The 6,671-nt window shown below is 33.7% G+C and overlaps 1 pseudogene; it reads right to left on the bottom strand.

Annotated features, from left to right (window-relative positions):
• Nucleotides 1-4,806: 4,806 nt before the first annotated feature.
• On the bottom strand, nucleotides 4,807-5,792 carry LOC114174513 (uncharacterized; annotated as a pseudogene).
• Nucleotides 5,793-6,671: the final 879 nt, after the last annotated feature.

Here is a 6,671-nt window from a genome sequence, read left to right as displayed (position 1 = left end):
AATCATTTTAAAAAATTGAATGACTAAATTGAATCAAAATTGTAAATAGAGGGACTAAATTGAAAACAACCAATGTTAGTTTGACATGTGCCACAATCGTGACCTGCCATGTGGCCTTTTTTTTAAATTAAATAAATTAAAAATAAAAAAAAAAACTTATCAAGTTGACATGTGGCATAACCATGACGTGACACATGACAGTTTAACTTTTTTAAATAATAAAATAAAATAAAAATTGAAAATTCCACAAAATGACACGTGGCATGTACAAAGACAGTGTTAACGTAGACTTAACAACAGGGACCAAATTGAACCGTTTTAAAGAATTAGAGGACCAAATTGAACCAAAAAATAATAAGGGAACCAAAATGAACCAAACCAACAAATTAGGGTACCAAAATGGTAATTAAGCCTATAAAGAAATACTAGATGACTAATCATGAAGCATCAAAAGATTAGACAAAAAAAGATCTTATAAGATAACTCCAATATCATATTGGATGCTCAAGAAGATGCTCAAGATAACAAACTCACAAGATTCAAAGATGGTTTTTATACATGAATAAACTATTCCTTGAATGATGTATACTCTCATTAAGTAACTAGAGTCTTGAAAAAATTTACATGATTAATTTGCAAGCAATTTCTCTAGTTGACTATCCTTTGTAGTTATACTAGATCAATCTTCCTCACCTTGTGTTTGGATGAGGTAATTTAACAATTCTAAGAAATTGAAATGTATAGCATTTGAAATTCTTGCAATTGAATTCTCATCATTTTCTAAATAACTTGTTTGGATAGGGTAATTGGAATACCATACATTTGAATTTCTTGTTTGGATAAGACAATTGAATTTCTTATAAGATAAAATTTTATTTTAACAATATTTATTTTTATGTATAAAAATTTTAAATTAAATTTTAAAAATATTAATGAACTTAAAATATTTAAATAATATTTAATAATTCAATTTAAAAATATTAGCCAACTTTCTAATATTAATTAATATTAAAAATTTTGGATCAACAATAATATAATTTTATATCAATATTGATTCACTCTATCAAAGAAATATATTATTAATTACTAATTACTTCATTTATAAACAATAAAATAATTAAGTATAAAAATCACAATAATATATAACGTAAAAACAAAATATCATTAATGTGATATAATTAACCCGCAAATGTAACATCCCTAAGGAATATTACTTAATTAAATAATTAAATAAAGAAAAAGAAGTTCAAACGTCACAACATTATTATTACCAACGCGGGAAAATTTAAAATGTTTTAACAACGCGCCAAAAATTTATAAAATAGTCGTAATAAAACATTACAATTTCCAAAATCATTAATCATAAATGAAAGCATAATAAAATTCCCTAGCTCTAATCCCAAGCCAGCCTTCACTCTATCGTCTGCGCATCCACAACATCACTTGTATCATCATCTGCTCCCGTGTAACGAATCACACGATCATCGCCAATCACAAACAGAAAGAGTGAGCGATAAAATTAGAAATAACATATACATTAACATAATATATAAATAGGACACCCATCTTATTCATTCTACTTAGTTCTTGGCCAAGACCTTAACCCCCTAGGCTTTTCAACCTTCACATCACACATATAGTTAGCCTCAAATTCAAGATTCATGATGCTCACACGAACCTACCCGCTCGTGGTCCTGCCTCTACGAACCTCCCTGTTGTAGTCCTACTCTACAAACCTCCCCGCTCGTAGTCCTGCTCTACGGACCTACCTGCTCATAATCCAACACATGTGATCCACCAGCTACGTACCTCCTCACTCGTATCCCCACACGAGAGTAACTAGATATGAACCTTCCCATTCATATCATCACATGTTCACCACCATCCATGAACCTACCCGTTCATGGCACAACATCTCCTGATCCAAGTATAGCATCATTGTGTAAAACAATACACAAACAAGTCATTGACAACAGCGTTATCGCCTAGCGCAGCCTAAGCGCCGTTAGGTGAAATCTGCCTAGACCGCCTGGCGGGACATCTCTACCGCCAAGCGCCAGGTCAATTCAGAGTCTCTGTATGAAGGTCTTCCGCCTGGCGAACCGTACCTTGCCGCCAGGCACCACACGGGGCAAGGACTCCCCTGGAGGTCCTATCGCCTGGTGCACCTACTCAAGCCGCCAGGCGCCATGACAGTGGCAAAACCTACTGGTTTTTGGCACTCACTAGATTGTCCTTTAATCCAGTTGCTTCCTAAATCGAAATGGCATACTCTCGTATCAGAACTTGGTTCTAATCTCCTATCCATCACAACGGGATCTAATTCCTTATAATTCAAATTCATCGCTCAACCATCTCAAACTAGGTGTTTTACCCACAACACTTTAGATACACAATTACTAAACAACTTAGAACCGAACAAGTCTTGCTCAGTCCCTGTACCATGTTCAGCTCATTACAATCCTAGACTTAACCAATTAGTTATGCATCCTTTCCATATTCCATTACTATGCCTAATATCACACTCTCTACTCATAAACACCTCTATAATCCTTCAATAGTATATACTTGTTTCCCATGTTTATACCACTAATTCCAGTTGCCCCCTATCCACATTGAATCATCACCACTGACCACACTCCATGACCTCTATACTAATCTGAAATCATAGTTTATGATTCAGCACTAAAATTAGTTATTTCTTATTTCCTTCTTATCTAACTTTCCCATTCACTCTTTTATTTATAGGCCAAAAAGTCCCCAATCCCCACATATCGATATATGAATTCTCAACCCCTTACTATTTTGTGCTCTATCTCTTTCCTTCTTATCACTTAACTAATTAAACCATCAGGATAAATTTCCACACTCATTACCAAACCACTCTTAGCATAGCATACCATCCAACTCCTTCCCTAGCCTTAATCACCATAACTTCCTGGCACCAATTCTTCCTATTTTTTTGACCAATTTTTCTGTCCCAATTCACTCCAACCAGCCTCTCTCCCAACCATCCAGTCAAAACACACAACTGCCCATGTTTTAGGCGTCGCCTAGCGGCTAGCAAGGTGCCGCCAGGCGGTGCATCAGTAATTGGCACAAGCCAGATTTCCACACCTGCCCAGAAATCTTTACTACCATGTTTTGACCCACAATGAAATTACACAAAGCCACACCAATTCACTTACAATTTTCCAAGGTCACACAGTCCAATATCATCCCTTTCACGTATTATAATTATTAGAATAATTAACATCAATGTATCACTCCTTCCCTTCCAAGAACTCAAACCTATAATAAGGATTTATCATACAAGATTATTGACTATGTATCCCACATACGTAATTATCATAAAGTACATAATAGTAATTCACCCAAACAATGCATGCAATACAATTCAGAAGTCACACTGACTCCCACACGAGAAATCCCAAAACAACCAAGAAAACGCGAATACTGTCGCACCGCCTGGCAGATATTCATCGCCGCTAGGCGATTCATGCCAAAACCAAGAACGTAGTAAAAATCTGTTATGCCACCTGGCAGTTCAGGCCTTGCCGCCGGGCAGTTTCTGGGCAAAAACCTAGAAACCTCGAAAAACAGCATGAATACACAGGAATTTCATATAATTATCTCAAGCAATGTCCAATACAACATGTGCGAATTTAAAACATAAACAAACAACTCCCTTTACCTGGATTCCTCACTCCAAATTTGAGATTGATGTGTGTATCTAACCCAATGACTCTCTTAAGCTTTGTTTCTCCTCCAACAATGGCTTCACTTCCAATCCTTTCTGCAACAAGTACCAATTCACTAGAACTCCTCTGCCTAGTTCACACGTAGTTCCAGACCTCACTCTCTCTAATTTCTCCCTCTCTCAATCTTAATGCCCTCTTAATTACCCATTTAATTTACTAAAATGAATTTTAGTTAAAAATGTGGCTTAATGGTTATTCATTAACCATTACTCTGTATCATTCAGCCCCATAGGCTGCCTCCCTTGGCAGCTAGGGTTATTTTGTCTCTTCAATTCCATGCCAAAAATAAAAGTAGGCAAAAATAAATTTTATTTTTGTTCTTAGCAAGGTTTGAACCCACAATCCATCAATCAAAAGGCAAGTGCTCAACCTATTCAACCAATCATGTTTCGTGATAATTCCTATAATTTTAGGATTACATTATCACGACTCACATTCAAATATATCAATAAAATAATGCACAATTAAATAACATACAATTAGCACACATAGGACTCGAACCCAAGTCCTCTCACACAATAAAGTACTCTCAATCACTTAAGCTAGTACTTTTCCACATCATAGCACTCTGCATTAAATGCCTTAAAGGCTCCTTTTACCTGCATTTATTAAATAATTATTTAATTAACTATTTAATTTTCTCGGGTCTTACAACAAATATAACATAAATCCATAAATTGATATCGCAATTAACTAAACTCATTATCTAAAGTTATGATGTCAAGCATTTTACCATTAGAAAGGAAAACTAAATAACATGTTAAAACAAGTGTTTTCTTATTTAATATGTTTGTTTTATAATTTTTCCTCATCCAACTAATAAGTCTTTCAACACCCTCTTCAGTTCTCTTCAACATCCTGTTACAGTCCTCTTCAACATTTGCTTGACCTACAAAAGTGCAAGAAAATTTATCAATCATAGTTTTGTACAATTAATGTGAATATGCAACAGACTTAACCAAATACCATGAAATTAATCAATCACAAGAAAATATATATTACATACCATGATTTAAGTTGTAGAAATATGTATTAAAATATAATCTTACTTTTGTTCAATTGGAATGGCTTTCACAATAGCTAATTGTTTTGGCATGTCAGCTAACCATTTAACAGCTTTAGCCCATTGTTCCTTAGTAAGATTTGGCATTAAACGCACCTTATCTAACACTTCTTTGATTTCATTTTCATCAACCTTTTCACCATATACATGTGTCAATCGATTAAAAGACTCGACCACATCTTTCATTGAAGCAGCCATTAGCTCTTTTTCATTAATCTTTCTCCTTTGAGATTGTGTACTAGTAGAACTTGAAGTAGATTATGCTTTTCTTTTTAAGTTAGAGTACGGTTCCTCCAAATCTATAGTAGCATTCAAGTCCTCCAAACCCACAAAATTTACTTCATTTACCTCTCTATTCATGACTTCATCAACATCCATAGCAGTTTCAGCTCCATGACCAGTAGCTTTATCTTTAGCACATAAATCCACTATATCATCCCAATTTGGAATTGCTTTGAATCGAATATGTCTAGCCTCCTTATGCGACTTGAAAATAAAAAGGAAGAAGTTAATAATAACACAACTACAATTCCATAGAAAGGAATTAGACTGTACAATCACTACTTACTCAAAGATATAATGGCATATACAAAAAATAATTGCTACAAGATTGCATGTAAAAGAGTACTTACATTGACATATTCATTCCATACATTTTCATCACCAACTGTAATCATGTGTTTGGTTCCATCCCAATCAAATCCACTCTGACCAAGGATGTCACTAACAACTCCATACCATGATCTCCAAAGTTTGATTCGATTTTTAACATTCTCCCAAGTGACTTGGACTTTGAAGTTGTTGGATACCACTACAACTGCAGCATTATATGCAACCCTTTTCCAAGCTCCGTCACTCTTATTGCACATGTTTCTTTGATCTCTTAATACTTCAGCTAACACACGTTCCATCTCCAAATTCCATGAAAAATAACTTCTTATTTCATCATTGCTTCTTTCTGTCATGTTTTTTTTTACGCTTCATATTTTCTTAACCTACACATAACAAATAACTTGCAGAAGTGATTCTAAAAGATAAGCAAGAAATTTACAAAACTTATCAATTCAAGTAGAATTCTCAATTTACTGTGATTATCATAAAGACAATAATTTTTGCTTACTAAATCTAACACTAATAATCTACAATTACTTATCAATGCTCAAATGTACATATACTTAGATTAATATTGCATATGCCACATGTGTAACAATTTCTTGTACTAAAATAATAATGTAGCACCACTAATTCATGTGCGGCCACGTAAAGAAAACAAAATCAATAAAACAAATAATCAGAGTCTTATTGGGAATGTCTCAAAAACTTCCTCTTAGCATAATAATGTGTAGGAAAGGCAATGGATCAAGAAAAAGATCATGTTATCATCTTATGTGATTATTTATTGAATAGAATCTCAAAGAAAAACTTTAGCACATTTTTATTTCAAAAACTATACTTAAGATCATAAGTTTGAATTTAAGTATCATAAAATATTTTCATTAAAACGTACTGATGTGACATCATTTTCTCACCGTTTCAAGAGATGGGGCAACCCTTCTACAAAATTAATAGAAAAATGGAAATAGCATTTCATCAGCTTAATGGAGCACTATGAGCATTATACAAGCATTCAATTCACAGTTCTGCATACCAATTATTGAGCATTGATATTATGGTTTTCCCAAGTCACATATCAATCATAATAATGTTATATAAACCACAACAATCATTATAACCAAAAGATCATATTAGCATAACATTTATGTAATTCAAAGCAAGAATCATTTCCTGAAATTAACAAATTGTTCTCAAAAACTACATTCTGAATCTCAGATAAAGAAATGGTGTTT

The sequence above is a fragment of the Vigna unguiculata genome, chromosome 2 (genome assembly GCF_037176805.1).
Source record: "Vigna unguiculata cultivar grain cowpea cultivar isolate G323 ecotype 2 chromosome 2, ASM3717680v1, whole genome shotgun sequence".
Classification (NCBI taxonomy): domain Eukaryota; kingdom Viridiplantae; phylum Streptophyta; class Magnoliopsida; order Fabales; family Fabaceae; genus Vigna; species Vigna unguiculata.
This window is presented reverse-complemented; position numbering and strand designations above follow the sequence as displayed.